Here is a 12,477-nt window from a genome sequence, read left to right on the forward strand (position 1 = left end):
TCCATGCTTGCCTGCTACCCCAACAGCGAACTCCTCTCTGTATTTCTTTAGAACTTGCCTTTTACATACTGGCCTTGGAATTGCCTTTTGCGTTGTTAGCGTGCCCCAAAGCCGGCCTCGCGCTCGCCACGCCGCTGTTGCTGTTTGCTCGGGACGTGACCGACGGCAGAGTAAACGGCGGGAGGCTCTGCCAGCCCGGCCGGCTGGGCGTTCCCTCCGGCACGAGTCCTGGTCAGGTCCCGGTCAGGTCCCGGCCGCGGCAGCCGTCTCCCTCGGTCCTTCTCGAGGGGCTTTGCAGCTGCTCACAGAAGCTCCTCATAAAAGGACTAGAGAGAAACCAATGACACAAGTTGCTACTAAATTTGTTTTTCATGTTCTCGTTTGTAACAGTTTTGCGTTTTATGAGGAATACTTCCGAAAACTTCCCCGACATGATGGAAACACATGTGGCGCTATAATGCGTTCTGCGACCGTTTTCGTGGAGAAATTAGATCAAAACCTGCTTTTCTCTGACAGTTATATTGGGAGGCTTCCCGGTAAGCTGGACAAGCGGAGGTGTGTGGGGTATCCAAGCTGCCCTCGAGCGTGCCTACGCCACTCGCCCTTCCAGGAATACGGCGTGCATGCCTTTTCATGCCCAGGCGCCAGGTAGGTTTTCCTGCTAATCTGTTATTTAAACCTTTCCCCTTTCTTTTTCTAGTGGCAGCGTGGCTCTGTACCTGTTGCCAGTTCATGCACGGCCCCCACCACACCTCCAGGGGACGTGGAAAAAAGTCCTTGGGATTTTATTCGGAGCACAGGTCCGCTGCTATATTTGCTGTGCTGGCAGAGCCAAGCTGTGGGAAGTGAACGCAGATCCCAGAAATTATTTCTTCAGGTTCTCATGTTAATAATGATAAGGTTAAAGGAAGTTTGCTCATTTGAACCAGTTTCTCTTCCTCTATGAAGAGTATGAGCTGAGATATCAATAAAAGTGTCACGCGTAGTCGGGTCAGGCTGCAGTAGGCGCCGCCGAATTGGTGCGATTCCTCCGGCGTTTGTGTTCGAGGGATTGCAGAGGGGTCCCATGGCCCGGCCTGCGGGTGCCCCTTCCCCACAGCGGGTGCAGCATCCTCCAGCACCGCTCCTGCAACAGTGTCCCGGCGGGTACCACCGTGGCTAGCGGGCTGCCGGTAATCCTGGTTTTCATTACTTTAATGGCAAAACTTTTGCGTGATGTGAAAAACAATCCTCCCCCTCCCCATGTTTGTAGGAAAGGCTCAGGCTGAGCAACTCGCTTGTGAGAGCTCTTCTGATAGCCTGGAACTGCAGGATGGCAACCAGCCTGCAATGGTCTGGGATATGTTTTAACCAAAAATAAAATTCTAATGCTGGGAAACTGCCACGGTGACTTTCATGAGTAACTCCAGATGAACAGGCCAGGAATTACAGGTAGCAACCAAAAACGTTGACAATGGTAAAAATCTTCTGTCCCTGCCGACGAATTTCCAATTTCCGGTTGGTTCATCTGGATGGCAAAGCATCCTCAAGTTTTTCAGTTTTCTTCAAGCACCTGTGGGCTTGTCTGAAATAACCAGAAATAACGCTGCTTTGGCAGTAGCCTCTCCGCTGCTCTCGTTTCAGTGGTGCGTACCTGCGTACGGCCCCAAGAGCTCCAGCGGGTCGGGCATAGTCGTGTGCCGTGGGAGGCAGGCGGGTCGCTTCCGTGGCCAACGGCCTTCCCGCAGCGTTTGGGAGAGCTGGGTGCTGCCCGGCGTGCAAGTGTAACAGCACACGGACAGACTGAGCAGGAAAACAGGTAAAACCTATAAAAATATTCCCCGTTTCCAGCTGCGGCTCAGCGCCAGGTGAGAACCAGCACCTCACCTGCAAGGTCTCTGTCGGCGAGGGCGCTCGCGGGTGCTGGTGGCTTCACCCCTCTCCTTCCTCGCGTCGAGGGCTGGCTCTGATCCCGTGCTGCTGCTGCCTGGCAGGCTTTGGGTCGTCTTCCTCCTCTCCAAGAACGGCCCCAGTTAGTTTGTCAAAGGGCTAAAAGCCGGGAAGGAAAGCCTGGCCCGTTCTCGTGCCCAAGGCATGGCGCGATGCTGTCCCTCAGCGTCGCCCTGAGGAGGGTCAGCAACCGAACATGGAACGGAGATGGTCACGGAGAGGCCTGCACGCGTCAGTGAGGGGAAATTACTGTATTTGTGCCCCGGCTTCTCCTGCAGTTGGGCTGGTGTAAATCGGCACCAGGCTGAAGAAGTCGGGAGGGCTGCACCAGCGTGAACTGGGCTTCGTAAAGAGAGAGGCCCCTTTTGTCGGGCGATGGCTTTTCCTCGGGAGCTAAATGATACATAATGTTTATATAGTGTTTTGCCTCTCCTAAATGCAGGCTAGACATTAATTGATTCCAGGTTTGCTCCGTGAAGTAGGTCAGCTATTTCCATTTTGCAGATAAAGGAACTGCCGCGATTGCCAGAGGTTGCGCCGGGGGTCAGCGGCGGAGCTGCGGTACGAACGTGGGCTGCCCCGTCCCCCCTTCGTCATTGGGCCACGCTGCCGTGCTGAGTATACAACACTCCTGATGTATGTTGGAATCAGCTGTGAATCTGTAAACCCAGTTACATTAAGCCCGGTTCAAGTTAAATCTGTTTATGTCTCAAACGCTCGCTGCTGGTCAAAGCAGGACTTAGCTAACCTAACGCTGTTTGTGTTCAAAGCCTCTTAAACCTCTGCTCTGAGCATCTTGAGAGTGAAATATAAAGTACTTGCTAGGATCTGGCCTGAGTCCAGGGAGTCATTTCAGACTCACCCTCTCTTTTGCTCGTGGGGCCGTTTAGAAAAAACATCACACGTTTTAAACAGCGATGGAAAAAATAATTTTAATTCACTTCTGTTTACATAGCCTTGGAAGCTTGCAAGGGTTTGCGCAGACTATTATTAATGGTTTAAACGGGCATTGTAAAATTGTTGCCTTGTTCTGCGAACATGAGGCCAAATCTTGAGCACCCCATGCCGGTCTAGCTAAGCGCTGGTCTCCACGGCTGTGCTGCAGGGAGGGAGCAAGGATCTTGTGGCTTGGTGGCCTCTGTCGTTGCCTTTTATTCTGGCATCCTGGGAACAGCCTCGTGCCTGTTCTGCTAGCGTTAAAATATTAAAAGTCTGGATCCAGAGAAATGGCCAGCTCTTGTTGGTTGCCTTCACTTCTGAATGCTGGGCTTGGAGATTTTAGATGGCCGGACCATGGGTCGGGGAGGTATATCCACCCTCTGAGCACCTTTCCGTAGACAGGTCTCAAAGGAGGCCTCTGGAGCCTTGATCCAGCTTAATCCAGCAAATCTTGACCTAGCTGTTTGGGAGCCTGGCCCTGCTTTTTGGTTTGGACGTCGTATGAACCAGGCTTTGCTCCTCTGAAAGGGAGGGAGTCGTGCCCGCACGTGCAGCGGGTGGGCGCGAGAGGTGAGTCGGTCCCAGGCAACGTGTCCTGACGGCTCTCGAACCAGTGGAGGTAGCGGATGAGACGCCTGCGTGTGAGCTCAGCCCCCGTGTCACACGCATCCTTGCACGCTTCGATCAGAAGACTCGGACGCGGTTTTACTAGTCTATTGCACAGCGGGATCTTGTACCTATAAAACTGCTCTTAATTACTTCCTAAGTTACTAGACAGGGTGATGCTGATTTTGTCATATAGCCCAGTAGGGTTTTGTCTATTTAATATAAAACCTTCCCCTGCCATAACTTACTTTTCCGTGTGCATTGGTATACAGTCCTGGGCTGCATGTATATGTGTCCGTGACTCCAAGCTCTGAGAGGGGCTAGTTTTCGGACACCCATTGGTCTGGTCTCTGAAGCTGCCTGGGCCGTTTTTGCTTGCCAGCTTGTGCCCGTGCCGGCCTTCACGCTGCAGAGACGTGGCCCAGCTCCAACGCGCCCCAGCAGGTTGGCGCGACGGCTGCCCAAGAGGTGCCGCGGCCAGGGAGCCACCCGGGAGCCTGGTTTTACACATGGAGCCCTCTAATAGCAAAGCAAATTTGTAGATAAAATGATAGTTGGGAACTCAGTCTATGCCAGCATCAGTTCCTGAAGCCTCTAGACACCTTTGAAAGTCTCCAATCAAAATCCTGCTTCTGTTTTGCCTCTGTGATCCTCCAAAATTACCGTGCACTGTGGTACACATTCGAGCAGCAATTTTATAATAAGCGTAAGCAAGCAATTTATCTGCCTACTTTGCAAGTCAACCTTACACAACAGATTACAGGGGCGCTTAAAGGCATGTTAGTGTTAGTGGTTGGATCACTGTTATTACTGCCACTGCTGGCTCTCGCTGAAACAAATGCAGGACTAATCTAACCTCATTAACTGACTCTGATGTATTCTAAAAGCAAATGCGCAATGTGCGAGTGAAACACTGTATTTAAAAAAGAATCTTCATTTATGAGGATAACAAAGTTTGGAGGCTTTCACATAAATACCAGAGATTGGTCTTTTCCAGAGGCTTCCCTGGAGATGTCGTGACACTGGCTTCCTCCAGAGCTGCAGACCCTGAGCAATGAGGATATCGGCGTTACTGCGTGACAGTGGGACATGGATACAGGAGCGACCTCAGTGATGACCGCGTGGCTGAAAGGCAAGGTAAGGTAGCAGCACAGGTACCCGCGGCCAGCCCTAGCATTGCTTCCATCTGTAATCGTTTGGTTGCCATAGGGTTTTTGCTTTGTTGGGACGTGGCTTTAGATAAAAGATCTCTGAGTAACAAACATCATTGATTGAGAAACGCTTCACGTGCTTCGCCATCGCGTGTCTGCATTAGGTAGGGAGACCAGTGTCTATTCTGCAAGGTGGCCCTGTCCTAGGGGTGTTTTCCTTGGAAAAGACGCCAGATTGGTTCCCAGAACGTGATACTGCGAGGAGTCCACCCTCTTCCTGCACAAGAGGTAAGCTTTAGACTGACGCTGTATTTGATACCAGGCTGGTAGGCAGCAGCCAGCTCTGACACACAGACATCGCGAGGCCCAGACCGTTCCTCCACTGCCCACCTCAGCTGCGAGAAATACTGTAACGGAGGGTTTGAAATCAGTGGGAGCGTCCTTGAGTTCAAAGAGTGAGGAGTCCAGTTAGGAGATTAAGCAAAGACTGCAAATGGGATTTCTGTCGTAATAGGCCTAATTACCTGGCTAAAAGATGAATCATTTGGTTCATGCTTCTCTTGCATGCCTGTACACCGGGGATAATCCAATTGATTAAGCTGTTCTGGATGGATGTTGGCACGGGAAGAGAACCAGTCCCAGAGTTTTGAGACATGACATTAATGTTCACAGAGGTGAGCAGGCTCTCAAACGCAACAGCTCTGCAGAGAAATGCCTTTTCCTTCATTCGAGGCTCATGCCTGCAGACTGTAGCTTAGCTCTGGAAACCCTGCGAAAAGCAGCAAGGTAAGGCTGGGCTGTTCCACTTCTGCGTTACATCATCTGCCGATGCTGTTATGAACACACGGGAAAAAATTGGGGACAACAGTGGTAGGAGGCAAGGCAAGATCTCAAATCAGCACAGAAACTGGCTGTTTCTTCTGGCTCAAAGAACAAGCGTTTTCAGTGGACCTATCGCTACCATCCGTGACATGGGTTTGCCCCACAGGTCTTACTTTCTACCCAGTTTTCCATCAAGATTTGCACTTCTGAACAATTGCATGTGCACTTCTGCTGTCCTAATTAGTTACCAGTGCAGATAACACACTCTCCTCGGAGATATTTGCCTAGCAAACTGGGCCCATGCTTGGTGGCTCCCTCACGGCACGGTTATTACCTGTGGGTCCAGAACGGGCAATCCAAACCGAGACCTCTGAGAGTCCAGACCTCTGTCTCTGCACTTAGATGCTACAAAAAAGAAAGTGGTAAAGCAAAACACTGGGAAATCTGTTTCTTATTTACTGTACTGCCAAGCCGCTATAAGACTTGTTGGAATCGTAACCCCAGAAAAACATAAGGAGTGGAAAGGATTTTCCTGTTGATATTATCAGCTGTAGGAGAAACACATTGCCCTGACGCCAGACTCGGGCAGGTGAGTGCCAGAGGAACTGTGTTTCTGCTAGTTCATGAGGGTGAGAAAAATGTTTGCAAATGTTTCATATTTTTCTCGGCTCTTTGCGAGAGGGAAATTTATTAAACTTTAAGAAGAATTGAAGGCAGACTGCAATACTTGGAGAAGGAATATTTGGCGAGACACTTCACAGTTTTGGTGGTGATAGTCAGCAAACGTGATGTGGAATCATGGTGGCAGGAGAAAAAGCATCGGGTGATCCGGCTGAGGTGGGTTTCTGCTGGATGTTCTCTTGTTCGACCTCTCTGAAGGGATCTCCCAGTACGATGTGATCGCGAGGCACCGCGGGAAGTGCAAAAGCAGTATCTGTGCTCTCTGGGCTATGGGGCAAAAGTCATTCTGTGGTGCCAGGCAGCTGTTTCCAAATTAGCCAGAGTGCTCCGTCTGCTGTTTGCGCCCTTCGACGCATGCCCCGTCCTGGGAACGCCGCAGATCACCCCGGGCTGCCGTGGGCTGGAGCCTCGGCTGCTCTGACGGCAGCCGGCACAGGCTGAGCCGGAGAAAGTTTCCCAGAGACTTTCGAGCCGTGATGCCGGGAGCCAGAGCTGCCTTGGCAGGGGCGGCCGCCGTTGTTCAAACCTGCCCTCTCGCCCGTGAGTCAGAGCGGAGGTGCCGGAGTCAGGGGATGGCTCCAAGCAAAGATGCGGAGCGGGGAGCTGCTTGCAGAGATGCTCCTTTCCTTGAGGGCAAGTCTGAAAACCATTAGCAAGGGAGAGAGCCGCGGATCCTGGCTCCGGCCTCCCGAGGCAGCGCCAGAGACACGAAAGCCTGCCTCCGGGAGCCGGAGCAGCGGCGGGCGTCCAGCCGGGTCCGACGCGGAGGCCTCGGGGCCTCCCTGGAGCGTGCGGAGAGCCGAGGTGGCAGAAAAGTGCCGAGCGACCCGCGATTAACGGGCGCCGTCCGCGGCATGCCGGGGCCTTTGCCAGGTCTTGCAGAGGTGGCGCTTGCCTGGCAGAGTGCCGGGAGGGCTCGGCCGGCGCCGGAGTCGCGACCGCGACGGCAGGGCCGAGCTCCCTGGCTTACGGGCAAGGCGTGAAGGGAGCCCTGAGCCCCCGCGTGCCTCGCTGCGTCCCCAGCGTGCGAGGGAGCCTTCGTGGGAAGGAGGGCCCCGGTTAAGTAGGAAAATCCCGCGAGATGGCTAGGCGAGATGTCCCAGGGACGAGAGGCACGGGGCATCTCCGCGTCTGCTGTAGCGAGAGCAGCTTTAAAGCTTTCGCTCCCCTCGGTGGCGTATGAACATTTGGCTCCCGGGGGCTGCCAATCCCCCTGTCATCTATGCAGTGGAGCAGAGCCGGATAAAACCCTGGGATCGCCTGTGCGGGTGAAGAGATGGACATTACCCGAGGTGCGAGCAGCGCCGCTTTGTCCGGGCCTGGGGGAGCGCGCGGCTCGGCGTGGGAACGACGGGATGGAGCCGGCGGCGGGGGACAAGGCCGCTCCGGACGGGGCGTCTTTGGGGATGGGGTGGACGGGCTGGGCACGAGGGGCTCGGGGGCGCCAGGGAGCAGGCGAGGGGCATCGATGGAGCCGGGATGCGTGGACCGTTCCCGGCACAAACCACGGACGGGCTATGGGCAACCTGGCTCCGTGGGACGGCTGAAGCGACAGAGAGCTGATGCGCTGAGGCGGGCATCGGACTCGCCTGGAGACGGGCCCGGACGGAGACCCTGGAGCCGAGCGCTCCCGAGCCTTGGGGAGGTCCTGCCGCCTCCAGGCTCCGCCGTCGTGGCTCGGAGCCATCTCTCGTTTAGTCCCAGCGAATTACCGAGCCCCAGGAAGCCTCCCTCACTTAGTCCTTTGTAGAAGTCAAGGGCTCAAATTGAGCAGGAGCTTAGGGAAACCGTTTCCCTTGTTAAAATAAATGTATTAGTTTAATATGTGCCAGGAGAGGACAGGGAGTTCTCCTTGTTAAACATTTACCAGTCAAACCCTGCTGAGGACTTACTCGGAGCAATTCAGTTTAGTGATTTCCTTCAATTGTGGTCCGAGTCTCCGGCCCGGCAGGGCAGAGGGGCTGAGGAGGGATCCCGGGGAACCGCGGCCGAACCGCGGATGGGAGCGGAGCAGGGCAGGACGACGGCCCGGCTGGCCCCCGGGGAGGACCCGCGGCGGGCGGCCGCTGCCGACAGCTGCCCTGGGAGAGCCCCAGCCGTGGTGGGACGCCGGCTCCGGGCACGGCAGCGAGCGGCACAGCACAGACCCTAAGGATGCAAAAAAAAACCCACTGAGCAGAGGCGTGAGATGTTGTCCCGTGCCTCACCTGTCTCTTACAGCTGCCGGTTCCTTCCCGGACGTGTCTCGGTGATCGCTTTAATGGGGAGTGTGATTTCCACGGTGGTGGGGTGTCCCCAAGCTGGGAGTCGCCTTCGTTTCGGTAAGCTGTCCCTGCCGCTGCCTGCTGGTGGTGTTGGGCTGCGCTCCAATAATCTGCCCCGGTTCGCAATTTCTTAACACAGCTATTTTGTTTATGATAAGAATTCTGTATTTACGTTACTTACATGTAGGTATATATTAATTTAATGCCTATTTACAGTAAGAATTTCATTTTAATTTACAAGATTATACTCCAGCAATCTTTTTCCAGTTCAGGGTTTCTCAACATACATAACGCTTTTTTTCTCTTGTCAAGATAAATTCGATCATTTGTACGTTCCGCGACTCCGCGTTGTTTTTTAACCTTGTCGCTTCTTTATAAACTCTCTAGATTTAATAAAATGGAAGTATCACATACGAGGAAAACGCACGGGGTCTATATAGAAACGCTTAGGACTTGTTGATCGCTTGCGCTTCTGGAACGCAGCGATCGCAGATTTTAAAAGATCGTGCAGTTGTGTATTTTTTTAAAGGATGGCTCTATTAATAATGCTAAGAGAAAACAGATGCGTCAGGTTCGCAACCAGAAATGTGGATATTCCAGGAGACATCAACTGTTGGAAGTAAACAGCAGCCCTGATTCAACAAAGCACTTAAGCAGACACTCAACTTTAAGCATGTACTTAACGCTGACTTCGGCGGGGCGTTAACATATGTCCTGCTATATAAGGAGGGACTTAAGTACGTACTTACAGTTAAGCTTGCGCTTAAGTGCTTTGTTGAATTGGGGCCAATCCGTCAGCGCTCCCGCCGTCTCCCTAACGTGCTCTAACCCCAACCGTGCCTGACATCCCGGAAAGTCAAGCAGGGACTCCGGTGTTCACCTGGGGGCGTTTCTGCTCCCCTGGGGGGCTGTGGCGGCTTTGCAGTGGGGCCTCCCTGCCCGCACGGGGGCCAGGCCCCTGCGACGGGGACGCGAGCCCTGGCGGGTCCCTGGGGTGGGGAGAAGCTGAGAAACGGTCACGTGGGGCTCCCTCTAGGAGGGACGTGCTGAGAAGCCTTTGGTGCCTTTATTCTTATTGTTTTTTAAGTTGAGACGTTTTTCAGTAATATTTTGTATGTTCATTAGAGAGGCTTGCTTTTTTTGTGCTTTTGTGTTATTATTTTTTTCTTCAAGTCCTGAGCACCAAGAGGTGCACTGTGCAATGATGTGGCCTCCCTGGTCAACCTTAACGCATGAAAATGCAGTTCTGTAATTGCTTCCTCTTGCAGCTGTCTCTCCGGTTATATCCCCCATGCACCGTGTTGCGTGCATGCGAGTGGGAAAGGCCTTTGGGTCTTCAGGAGTTGCTGAAGACCCCCCTGGCCAGCCTGGGTGCCCTGAAACGCCTTTCCAGTCATAGCCTAAGACTTTGCGCCCTGGCTGTAGACCACCTTCATTTCCAGCTGAAGGCTTCCTGGTGTGGTCACGCAGTGGCACTTGAAATCAGCATTGTTGGAAACCCCCAAGGCCCAGCTCTCAACCCCTTCCATAATTTGGGATCAAATCCTCATCTTTCATTTGTTGGCTTTTGTTTGAGGTCACCCAGATTTCTGTGAAAACGGAGCAGGTGCTGCCGGTCCTGCTCCATGAGCCAAGAAGAGCCCAGTAAAAGCAAGCAGCAAATGTGATATAACCCCAGCCCCAAAACGCACTTAATGAATCCCAAACGAGGCGTTTCCAAAGCTATCCTCATCTGCAGGGGAGATTCTGGCCTTGCTGTGATAAAAGGGAATTTTTCTGCACTTGTTTCAATGGGACCATAACTGCTTTCTCCCTAATGTTTTACTTCTGGACAGTTTTTAAACTGAAGCTATGGCAGAAACTCTATCAAACAAACCAGTCTGTTTGACAGCAAGTCTGCCGAGCCTTTCCCAGCCTGGATTTTCCATCTTGAGCAATTATCCACCCAAAAAGTCATGACTGGCAAGGCATGCTCACTGCAAAAGAGAAGATTTTGTTGTAGGAATGAAAGATGGACCAAAGTCCGTGGCCACCAGTTACACATGGCTCGAGGAACATCCTCTACATATCACTGGAAGTTTTGCTTGAATAAAATAAAGAAATAAAGACCTCAGAGACTTCTCTACCTGTTTTCTTTGTATATGGCAGCATCCAAGTTCCAGTTATTTCTGTGTCTTGGAAGAAAAAAAAAAACCTACCGGAAACCAAAGGCATGCAAGTCTGTAGCGCAGTTTGGTACCTGGAAGACTCCAGGCTGGAGTGCGCACTCCTGATTTATGGTGTACTTGTTAAAACCACTTGTTCTTGTCATAACAAAACAGAGAGAAGTGAAGTTTGGTAGAGGGTCTCCTTCTAGTTGGCACTTCATCATGGCTTCTTACTCCTTCTTAGGTTCTGGGGGTTTACAGTTATATAAAACTTAATGAATCAGTATACTTTAGATTTCCTTCCTAATACATATGGGTTCAATTAACTGCACTGTTTGCTTATTTAAGCGTTTTCATTAAATTGCTTTACTGTATTTTCCCGCAATTGAAGGGGAGCATGGTGGGGCTGATGCCATCTGCCATCATCAGTTTAGCAGAACCTTTTCCTTTGTTCAGAGCCATTCTTTTTTATTATAAGCCACCCTCCCTGCCCCCATTTCCCTCTATGCCAGGCAGTTATTGCCTTTGCCTCTTCTGACTGCAGATTGATAAATAAAAAGCTTGTGCAAGGACCCTGGCGCATGGTATTTTTAAGGCGCCTTTTTACAAGATCAGGTTGTGCTTTGCTCCCCCTCCTCTCCCCCTGCTTGCAGATTCCTCTTTGCTCCAGCTCGGGAATGAATCGTCGTTGCCTTTACGATAGCTGGGAGCTCTCACTGCCCGGCTCTGCCGGATAGTGGAAGGCTTTGGCAAAACACCCGTCCGGCCTGCAAACGCGGCACAGGGTGGCAAGCACCGGGCAGAGGGTTTTTTTCCCTTGTTTTTAAGGGAAAGCTGATTCCAGCTCTCCCCCCGTACCATGGCATCCTTCCTAAAGGTCCCATCTGGGATGGGGTCACGTCTCTGCAGGCTCCCACCCTGCAGCGCTGCCCGGGGCCCCCGCTTCGCTCCTGGATCCAGTGTCTCAGCGCTTCCCCCGCTGCCCAGCACTGAGGCAGAGTTTTATTGCGTTCTTCCGTGTCGCTTTAATCCTTCCTTGTAGCAGCGTTGCAGCAGCGGGGACCCCCGCGGCCCCGGGGGACGCCGGCGGCGGTCGGTGCGCACAGGGCCCGGGCTGCCTTGCCAAGACGCCTCGCGTGGCCACAGGGCGTGAATCCGGCACGGACGACGCTTCATCCCAGCTTTACAGACCGACTAAACCGCATAAGCTCGCCCGGTTTATTTGGGATGCAGCCTGCAGGCTGTTACACAAAATAAGTGCTTTTATAGACATCGCTAATAGAAAAAACACCTCCCGAAGAATATAATAGAAGAAGGAAAACAGCATTCGTCGTACAGGACTCTGTTCCGGAGATGGGCTTTCTGGTGTGGAGATGCGGTGCTGGATATCGCGCTGTTTGTCCGTCTCTGTTAGCACAGGATGGCACTCGAGCCTCCGGGAGCAAGCTGCTGTTTTGCAATACGGTCGGGGGAGCAAAACGCCCTCGCGCTTCATCATTTTCTGTTCCACGCTAGGGGCATTTTGCATAAGGCAAGATGCAAAGGGAATAAATAACTCACCCTGGAGGGACACGGGCAGCCTGCGGCAGGGCCAGCGAGGCAGCTGCTTCCAGCCCTCGCTTGCGAGAGTCCGGGCTATCCGTGCGGGCGCCCTGGCCCCTCGCCCTTCCCGGAGGCCAAGGAAGCTGCTGCGGTCACGGAGCACCCGGGGGTGCTGTTTCGGGGCCCTGCCCCGCCGCTGTTGCTCTCTGCCCCCTTTGCGGAGGGTTTTTGGTCTGTGCAGCTTTGGACCAAACAGGTCCAAAAATGCAAAGACAGGCAAGAAAAAAAACACCCCAAGCCCACCAGTTTTCAGTGAAGTGAAATATAAGAAAAAGTAAAATCTAGCAAAATTTTAAACTGCAAGGAAAAGCATTTGTTGTATTAACACCCCCCCCC

At 52.8% G+C, this 12,477-nt stretch overlaps 1 long non-coding RNA gene across 1 annotated transcript; it reads left to right on the plus strand.

Moving 5' to 3' along the window:
- Positions 1-1,244: 1,244 nt before the first annotated feature.
- On the plus strand, positions 1,245-10,489 carry LOC112964905. Its single transcript, XR_003253127.1, has 5 exons — positions 1,245-2,565; positions 4,472-4,611; positions 4,790-4,913; positions 8,349-8,449; positions 9,661-10,489. It is a non-coding gene; the product is annotated as an uncharacterized LOC112964905 (long non-coding RNA).
- The last annotated feature ends 1,988 nt before the right edge of the window (positions 10,490-12,477 follow it).

The sequence above is a fragment of the Apteryx rowi genome, unplaced genomic scaffold, assembly GCF_003343035.1.
Source record: "Apteryx rowi isolate R43461 unplaced genomic scaffold, aptRow1 scaffold_2, whole genome shotgun sequence".
Lineage (NCBI taxonomy): Eukaryota > Metazoa > Chordata > Aves > Apterygiformes > Apterygidae > Apteryx > Apteryx rowi.